A 10471-nucleotide genomic window follows, 5' to 3' on the forward strand; every position below is an offset into this window, starting at 1 on the left:
TCTGTAGGATGGAATACTTTTCAGCAATAAAAACTATCGGATCTTGTCTTGCCACTTGTGGCAATATGATTGGAACCGGAGATCATCGAGGTGTCACATGATCTCACTCATATGTGGAATCTAGATAAGTTGACCTCATGGAAGTTGAAAGTGTAACAGTAGTAGTGGCAAGGGAGAACTTAAGGGCAGGGAACAACCAAAAAAGACTTAGCAATGGGGAGCATACATCTGTAAGACATTCTAGTGTTTCTATGCAGCAGGGTGACTACAGAAGTTGGCCGAGTACTCTGTTTCAAAAACCTAGAATAAAGGATTCCGTACATCTTCACCTAAAGAAATATGTTTGGGAGTGCCATCGCATCTTGCTCCCACCGATGGTCAGGCATGGTGTTAGATGCTGGCCCGCCTCGCCTGACTCGCAGTGCTCAGAAGAAAGGCAGCAGTAATGCTAACACTGGCAAGCAAGCTGAAGCAGGATGATAGTCTCAAAGGATCCTGGACATCAGCCTCCATATCTGACTCTACTCGGAGGGTTTCTGTGAGAGGCAAGTTGCTTGTTAAAGAAGTTGCAGAACTTGAAGCTATTTACCCTGTACACGTAAAGTACATTTTCCTGATCCAAACAAACTTCATTGCTTTCAGCTGACTGTAAACCCAGAGGAGGGTTACTACCAGGGTGGACAATTTCAGTTTGAAACTGAAGTTCCTGATGCCTACAATATGATGCCTTCCAAGGTGAAATGCTGGACTAAAATCTGGCACCCCAACATCACTGAAACAGGGGAAATATGTCTATGTTTACTAAGAGAACACTCAATTGATGGCACTGGCTGGGCTCCCACTAGGACACTGAAGGATGATGTTTGGGGATTAAACTCATTATTTACTGATCTTTTGAATTTTGATGATCCACTGAATATTGAAGCTGCTGAACATCATTTACGAGACAAGGAGGATTTCCGGGACAAAGTGGATGAGTACATCAAACGCTATGCCAGATGATAAGAGGAGAGATTGCAGGTCTGAGGACTGTCACCAGTTGTCTCTGATGTGAAACAGCTTGAGGTAGCCCTCCTCCCCATCCTCATAGTCCCTGTCAGCCCCTTGGGATTGTCCCAGTCTTGCAACCATGTTGTCCAGAAGAAGACCGTCCTCCTGGCTACACAATACAGCAAGAAAATGTGTCTGGGACTCGAGAGCATTGTCTGCTTCTCTTAACATGTTTACTGAAACTATACTGTCTAGGCTGTGGAATTCCTCCGAAATTGTAATGAACTCACCTTTGAGGATAGTGCTTGCTTCCCTTTCCCAACAAAATCGGTGTCCTGCACAAGTGATATAATGGCATGTTCAGTGTGACAGGCAGATTGGCAATAAGAAACCCGCTATAGGCTGTGTTTGGATGCACATTCTCTTAGCTTCTTCCACAAATGTTGGCCCTGCCTAGATGTGAAGCTTCCCAGAACCCATAGTCATTCACTGTAGGTCTTACTGAAATGCGTATCTTATTTAATGTAAGTATATTTTGGAACAGAAAAAAAAGAAATAATGTTTGAAGAATTAGGTACACTTACCCTGGTTGGAACATGACACAGCGTACACATGAATAGAGACACCAGATGGTGCCCATTCATGGAAGTAATTTCCATGTCTAGATTTAAAAAATAATAAAACTAATAAATAAAGGAATGATTCTCCAGAGCTCACAAGAAGCTGTTCCACCAGCTGATATCACACTTCTAGTCAGATCTCCCCCTGCTGTAGAGCTAGATGTCACATCACATCACATGATGCGAGTATCTTGGCACTCACCCTAGAGTGCTTCTCACTCTACCTCGCTCTGTCGTTTCCATCCTGACTTGCTCTCAACTCACCACTGTACCCCCAGACCTTTTCTGTGGCAAGAAACAGAAAGGCACCGAAGAGAACTCATCTCGGGGAGGAGAAAGTAAACAAGAGAATGCTATTTCTCTCCCACAGTCACCAAGTCTGGAAGCCATTAGCTCAGGTCTGGTGTGGCACTCTACAGTATCAGAAACCCAGGCCTGTTCTTCATTATTTCTCTGCCATGAATGATTCCCATTCTTGAGGTTCTTTCTGGTCCAAAATGGCTGCTTGATCACGAGACATTATGGCTGCATGCCAGGCAGTGAGAATACAAAGAGGAGCAAATCCTTCCTCCTTCGAGGAGACTTCTAAAAAATTTCACACTCTCCTGCTTCCATTATGTCAACCACAATTCTGTCACATAACCACACTTACCTTCACAGAAGGCCGGCAAATAGAATCTTTATTCCAAATAGTTCTGTGCCCAACCAGAGGTCAGTTATGGTAGAAGACATGTAACAGATATCAGACAACAAGAAAGACATCCCCCATGCCTACTCACTTCCCAATTATATTATGTTTTCCTGAGTGAGACTTCTCACTCAGAATAGACTGGAACCCATTGCCTCATCTCTTCTTCCCAATTATATCTTTAAGGATTAATTTCCAGGTCTGTGAAGAAACAGTAAGTGCCTATTGGGATTCATACAATGGAGAAACTATTAATGTATCAGTGAGTTTCAAGGTAGTTATATGCTCAGTGAAAATAAACAGACCAAAAACTAGAGAACATGTGTGTGACTGTTGGTATAAAGTTCTAGAGAATGCAGCCTAACCTGTAGTGGCAGAAATAGACGAGAGGTTGTCTGGGAATGGTGAGAGAAGGTGGAGAGGCTAATATAGGTTCCTAAGAATACCTGAGGCTGGTGGGTGTGTTCACAATTTTGACTATGGTATTGGTTTCCTGGGTGTTGGCATCTACCAAAAGCCATCAAGTAGAATGCTTGAAATGCATGTGGTTGACTCTTCATGACTGTACCTCAGTAAAGATGTAATCTTATTTTTAAAACAAAAATCTCCTCTATGTCTGCCCCCTATGCTGGAAGGAAGAGCAAGTAAGCTATATGTCCTGACTTCTGGGAGCTCCTGATATCCTGATGAATAAATCAGGTTTTCTAGTGACTCCCAATCCCAAGCAACTCTGAAATGAACTAAACCAAGCACCTACAAGCTGCTGCCCTCAAGCAAGCCCCAAACTGCAATCATGTGTAATGGTTTCACAGCCAGGAGTAACTTGCAGGCACACTCCACTGCCCAGAGCTGCTGCTACAGGAAGCTACAGGAACCCTTTGGAGATGAGGGCATTCATATTTTAAACAACCCATGGTAAACTGCATAGGATCCACTTTTAGAAATGAAATCCAATGGCATGTTCTCTTTGTATTTCACATCTGTGCTGCAGAGCCGGGCAGGATCAGATGACAGAGACAAGTAGCTGGCACAAATGAGGCCTCTGAAGGAATGGGTTAGTGAGGCAGCTGTTTGGAATCTGCTGTTTCCAATGACCAACACACTCACAGCTTGACGTCTCTTGGTCCTGGCTTGACTCATGTGCAAAAGTGCATGCTAAGCTCTAGAAGTCTCAGATGTTGGCCCCCAGGCCAAGTATGGCAAGAACACTCCATTTTCTCCTCAGTTTTCCCTTCAGGCTCCGGATGTTCATGAAGTCTAATGGGACCAGTCCTTAGAATACTTCCTTTACTCTTAGAGGGAAAAAATCAGAGCCAAGTTCAAAAGCCTTGTTGAAGGAGACAGACTTTCTTTTTTCAATTCTCTTGAGGCCTTCCCTTGTTAGCCTGTGCAGTCTGACCAACACTGAGTATGGAGTGTCCCAAGGAGCTATGTTTCCAAGACCCCACAATATAAAATACTTTCCCATTAGCCTGACACATGTCTGACCCTCATTTAGATTAAGACTCTACAGCATCTTACAAGACACGTATTACCCAGAAAGTCTTGCAGTGCCAGTGACTTAACCTCTAAGAAGAAATGGGCATGAAAGGAGACAGGTATAGATAGGCTGGGGACAAGGTGGAACTGTGGCAAAGCCCAGTAGGAGAAAGATGAGGCTGTGGCCCAACTTCAGTGAGATGGAATATCCTCAGGTGATGCCACTTTTTACTCAGAAAACATAGTCTGGGTGAAGTGGCTTGTCCCACGTCAAATCACCAAGTCATCTTTTATGTTAGTCAAGTCTGAAGGCCTATTCCTGGAAGTACTTCCTTCACATCCTCCCTTGAGAAAAGTGAGTGTGCCGAATGGACCAGCATGTGAAGAATGTTGACCTGCTAGTGTGACTGCCTTCATCGCCCCAGAACTTCCCATGCCAAAGACCTCTGCATCTAGAAATAATGACCCCACTGAGTTTTCCCTTTTGCTGGATAACCCCAGTACATTCAAACTACATGCCCCCCCTCTCTCTTTGCTGGTGACTATTAATTGTTCAAAGTAAGAAGTTTCCTTCCAAGGTACAAGACTATCTTTTGTCACTTTCTTTTGAGACAGGGTCATCTGGCATCTGGTAATCCTCCTGCCTGAGCTCCCAAGTACTGAGATTACAAGCACTCACCACCATGCCATGCTTTTGCACTATGTGGGAGAGGATGGAAATTGTGTGCTTTCATTAATGGCTGAATTCAGCTCCTTGTGTTATTTTCTTATAGTTTTCTCTCCCAGAGTCAGTTCACATTCCTTTACTCTGCAAAGTAGCCACAGCCCAGCTGTACAGCCTATACCTTCAGTACAAACCAGGGAGCACTGTCTTAGTTCTTACCACACTTGACCTTGTCATCTTGTGTTTTCTCCTGCTACCCCACTTCTGTAACTCTCCCAGCATGACTACATCTTGACCTTTGCAATGTAGATCAACAGATTGTGTGTATGCGTGTGTGGATTTATTTGTTTTGTATTGTTTTGTTTTTAAGACAGATCTCATTATGTAGCCCTAGCTAGCCTGGAACACACTAAGTACACCAGACTGACCTTGAACTCACAGAGATCCAAATGGTTCTGTCTCACGCCCCTGTGAGAAGCCACCCTTCCTCTGGCCTTCCAGAGCTCTGATGCAACATGAACCAATGTTGGGGCACCCACCAGATGGGGTACTGGTCATCATAAGCCAACCCACACTCTACCTCAGGTGTGTTCACTTTCTGGATCTAGAGGTGCTGATCTTTCTAGGAGAAACTTTCCCTTTGCACTTAGACCCTACAAGCTGGATACATCTTGGTTCTTGTCTAGCTTCCTCTACAGCTTTTCATCTGAAATGTTGTTCTGGAATCTCTACCTTCCACATAAGCCCATATATTCTCTCAGTCATATCCAGTGTTTGTCCCTCTGGCTAGCTTCACATGGGGAAGAAGCATTGTTTTTTTTTTAAAGATTTATTTATTTATTATGAATACAACATCTTGCCTCATGTATGTCTGCACACCAGAAGAGGGCACCAGATCTCATTATGGATGGCTGTGAGCCACCATGTGGTTGCTGGGAAATGAACTCAGGACCTCTGGAAGAGCAGTCAGTGCTCTTAACTTCTGAGCCATCTCTCCAGCCCAGCATTGTTACCCCTCATGGAGATGGTGAGAGACTAGGAAAATCTTAATAGACTCATTGGTATGATTGGGCATCTGTAGCACAGAAGGTTGCTGTCCAAACACACATGTTTCTAGGGCGTGACTAAGAAGAACATTTTTTTGTCCTTTAAATGGTCCTCAAGATCCAACCTATTTATTTCTCCTATGCTCCTCCCTGCAGCCCCCCAACAAACCAGCCCTGTCCCATCTGCTCATCCTTTACCATCTTTCACATCCACCAAGAGCATATATGATATAATGATAAAAATGTATCATCATATGTAACAATGATTACTTACCAGAATTTCTCAGCCACATGGTTAGGAAGGTGTGATCTCAAAGGTGTATTCAGAGGGCAAACAGTGGCCACTGAACCAGTCTTCATAAAATAGGAGGAAAAAATCTATGAATGATAGAAAGGTAGGCCACTGTTGGCAGGACTGTTGTGTGTAATCATCTCTGTCGACTTGATGAAGTTCACAATCACCTGGGAGACACACTCTCGGGCATGTCTGTGAAACAGTTTCCGGAGAGGCTCACCTGAAGTGAGAAGATCCATCCTGATGTGGGCAGGACCATTCCAGGAGCTGGAGTTCCAGAATGAGCCAAGGAGAAAGAGTGAGCCAAGGAACAGCATTGGTCTCTTTGCTTCCTGACTCCAGACACAATTCAAACAGCTGTTTGACACCCCTGCTCCCATGCCTTCCCCACCAGATAGACTGTACCCTCAAATGATGAGACATAATTAACCCTCCCCCTTAAGTTGCTTTTGTCTGACATTTTGCCTCAGCAACCAGAAAAGCAATAAAGGAATAAAGCAGTCCTGACGAAAAGATCAACAATTTGTAAGCATTTGCCAGTCTCATACTGCTCCAATCTCCATCTATTAACCTGATTGATTCTTACAGTAATTCTATATACTCTTTTTTCCTTATTGTACAAATAAGGATCAAAGATCCAGGCCAACTTATTACCTTGACAAGGTCACCTGCCGCTTAACTGGTAGAGCTGATGAGTAATGATCTGACCCTAAAATCAGGGCCATGAGCCAGGCAACTCTCTTGTCCCAGTGAAGAAACCTGTGGTGGCAGTGGAAGACAGCAGGCAAAAGAATGCAGGGATATGGTCAAATATAAGCTGTAGGAGGAAGTCTGATGCCGCCATTAAACATGTGACTTATTAGAGGCGCATACAGATGAGGTAATAAAAGGGCGGTTTACCACACCGCTAACCACACCCACTTTAGGCAGGACTAAAGACGTATACGGCTGGATGTAAAGACGTATACGTACGTAGGCGGAACTATGTCACTAGCCAGGCCCACTTTTGGGCATGGCTAGGGGCGTTACGGGGGAAGGCATAAAAGACAGCACTCAGGAAGTCTCGGTCTCTTTTCCTGGAGTTCGGCTTCTGGTCCGGCGGCTAGCTGAGAACTGCTTGGCTCCTCTGGGTTTGGTATCTTGTGAGTAATTTTCTACATTAAATACTTAGCTTTACTGTCAGTAATTGTGTGTCGCGTATCTTTACAGCGTCCGTTGAAGCCTACAGTTTGGTGTCAGAAGACCTAAACAGCCCACGAGTACTATCAGCTGAGGCTGAAAAAGAATTAGAATGGGTAGAAAAGAGAATATTAGAAGCACATGTGGAGAGTGTGGATCCAAATCTGGACTGTATTCTGGTTATTTTACCATCTAGAGAATACCCCTCAGGAATATTAATGCAGAGGGAAGACATCATTCTAGAATGGGTATTTCTGCCACATAAAGAGAATAAAAAATTGAAAACATATATAGAAAAGATCTCTGATTTGATATTAAAAGGTAAATTAAGGCTTCGTCAACTGACTGGGAAAGACCCAGCTGAAATTATTGTACCTTTAACGAATGAGGAAATTTCCTCCTTATGGAAGGATAATGAGTATTGGCAAATAGCTTGCAGTGACTTTTTGGGAAGTATTAGTAATAACTATCCCAAAACAGAGAGAATCAAATTCATAAAGAAAACAATTTGGATTCTTCCACGTATCGTGAGGCAAACACCTATTTCTGGAGTTCTTACCTTCTACACGGATGCAAACAAATCAGGTAAAGCAGGGTATAAATCAGGAAAAATAAGTAAAGTAGTTCAAAGCCCTTACAACTCCGTACAAAAGGCAGAGTTATATGCCATTCTCATGGTACTTAAAGACTTTACAGAGCCTCTCAATATAGTCACGGATTCTCAGTATGCAGAAAGAGTTGTCCTGCACATTGAGACTGCAGAATTTGTTCCTGATAATACAGAATTAACCTCATTGTTTTTACAATTGCAGGAAATCATCAGAAACAGGACTCATCCTATATATATAACACACATCAGATCCCATACAGGTCTGCCAGGTCCTCTGGCACAAGGCAATGATGAAATTGATCGTTTATTAGTAGGTAATGTGTTGGAAGCTTCAGAATTTCATAAGAAACACCATGTTAACAGCAAAGGTTTAAAGAAGGATTTTTCTATCACCTGGCAACAAGCCAAAGAAATAGTAAGAAATTGTCCCAGTTGCTCATTGTACAATCAAACTCCATTACCAGCAGGTTGTAATCCTAAAGGTGTTCACAGAAATGAACTTTTGCAAATGGATGTATTTCACTTCCCAGAATTTGGCAGTTTGAAATATGTACACCATACTATAGACACGTACTCAGGCTTCCAATGGGCTACTGCCCTCAGCTCTGAAAAAGCTGACTCTGTTATTACACACCTCTTAGAGGTAATGGCTGTTATGGGTATACCTAAAACAATAAAAACTGACAATGGTCCAGCATATGTCTCCAGTAAATTGGAACAATTCTTCAAATATTATAATATAAAACATGTAACTGGTATACCTTACAATCCCACAGGACAAGCAATAATTGAAAGATCTAACCGAACCTTAAAAGAGATGCTTCATAAACAGCCAGGGAAAACAAAGACACCTAAACACAGGTTACACAATGCTTTACTAACGTTGAATTTTCTTAATGCTGATGAAAAAGGACAAACTGCAGCAGAAAGACACTGGACTACAGAGAAGACTTCTGAACTGAACCAACCGGTGTATTTTAAGGATGTTATGACCTCAGTCTGGAAACCAGGATATGTGTTATGTTGGGGAAGGGGTTATGCTTTTGTTTCCACAGGAGAAGAAAAGGTTTGGGTTCCATCAAAATTAATTAAAATTCGATCAGAACAGAAACCATCTCAGGAGGAGGAAGATAACAGCCCATCTACAAATTCATAGTCCACCATGGGTAAAGTGACCTCCTAAAAGGAAAGAGAAGTGTTTTGTTTTTTGTATTCACAGGTAAACTCAGCAAAGAATACTGGACTTATGGATTCCTGTAGAAGAATTAATAGCTACCCTGAGGACCATCAAACAAACAGTATCTCACTGTGTGGTATCAAAGTCTAAATCTCTCTATATTGTTTTTTCATAGTACCCTTTTATCTTTATTTCTTCACATACCTCAGTTCCCATTCATTTAACTGAAGCTGGCTTTGGAGTTGGATTGGCTCTCCTACCCTAAACCCAAGCATATTATTTAAATACAATTCAAAATTTCTGTATTATATCAAAGAGCCATTGATATAAGACAGAAGAAATGAAATGAGGGACTGTTATCTGTGGATTTCTTTTTCTGAACAGTCTAATTTCCTCCAGGCTTTCCATCTTCTCTTTTGTATGCATACATATGAAAGTTAAAATATTTCTTTGTTAACATTAATGTTTGAGTTTTCCAGAGAGCAAGGGATTTCCTGACAGCAATCTTCAACTGCTTCCGAAAGAGAATGAGGATCCACTTCCTTGACTTCACCTGATTCGACTGGAGGCATCTGAATTGCCCCACATCATTGACTCCACCTGACAAGCACTATCCTGAAACTGGCTTGAAACTACATCACTCTACACATCTCCGGACCAAGAAACTGAAACAGCACATCTTCTACAATCTGACCAGAGCTTCAAGATAAGAGCTTCAATCAACACTAGAACCCTAGTCAGGAACTTCAATCAAGCATCTCCTGCCATACTGAGACTGTCTGATCTACTGAGATTTTGTTATACTAACATTTTCTTTTCACAGGTCCCCATGAGATTATCATCGTCCCATCTCAGCAGGAAGTAGTTTTGAGAATTCCACGCCCCCTCTCCCTACTATTGATATTATAAGATAGTTTACACCTGTTAGTGTTAGTTTTCAATTATTTTAGAGTTGGGATTGGAAGGAGGTGTTCATATTTGGGTGTTTCTTTCAGATAAGTTTAGGTTTAGATAGAAGTTTGATACATTTTGTTCATGGATACAAGTTAGTTGTCCTTTTTTAGACTAAAAGGGGAATTGTAGGAGGAAGTCTGATGCCGCCATTAAACATGTGACTTATTAGAGGCGCATACAGATGAGGTAATAAAAGGGCGGTTTACCACACCGCTAACCACACCCACTTTAGGCAGGACTAAAGACGTATACGGCTGGATGTAAAGACGTATACGTACGTAGGCGGAACTATGTCACTAGCCAGGCCCACTTTTGGGCATGGCTAGGGGCGTTACGGGGGGAAGGCATAAAAGACAGCACTCAGGAAGTCTCGGTCTCTTTTCCTGGAGTTCGGCTTCTGGTCCGGCGGCTAGCTGAGAACTGCTTGGCTCCTCTGGGTTTGGTATCTTGTGAGTAATTTTCTACATTAAATACTTAGCTTTACTGTCAGTAATTGTGTGTCGCGTATCTTTACAGCGTCCATTGAAGCCTACAATAAGCAAATACCAGTACAGGAGATCATAGTGAAAAACTAGATCCGTGTACAAAGAGACACACTGTAGAAATGGTGAAGTTGGGTAGGAAGCTGTCTGCTCTGCGATGACACCCCCCCTCCATCTCCCCTTCGTAATCTTCATTCATCTTGGCATTTCTCGTAGTGGGGGTTATGGACTTTTGAGGGGATGTAGCAGAAGGAAAAGGCCCATGGCCCTGTGTGCATGTACACATA

General features: G+C 42.6%; 1 long non-coding RNA gene and 1 pseudogene across 1 annotated transcript; one reads left to right on the forward strand and one right to left on the reverse strand.

Annotated features, from left to right (window-relative positions):
- Positions 1-445: 445 nt before the first annotated feature.
- LOC101844029 lies at positions 446-1032 on the forward strand (annotated as a pseudogene).
- A 554-nt stretch (positions 1033-1586) lies between these two features.
- LOC121144270 lies at positions 1587-6609 on the reverse strand. The gene is made up of 4 exons (XR_005881590.1): positions 6437-6609; positions 6003-6049; positions 5762-5865; positions 1587-3590 (listed from the first exon to the last, which is right to left on the reverse strand). It is a non-coding gene; the product is annotated as an uncharacterized LOC121144270 (long non-coding RNA).
- Positions 6610-10471: the final 3862 nt, after the last annotated feature.

This window comes from Mesocricetus auratus, unplaced genomic scaffold (assembly GCF_017639785.1).
Source record: "Mesocricetus auratus isolate SY011 unplaced genomic scaffold, BCM_Maur_2.0 Super-Scaffold_100015, whole genome shotgun sequence".
NCBI lineage: Eukaryota > Metazoa > Chordata > Mammalia > Rodentia > Cricetidae > Mesocricetus > Mesocricetus auratus.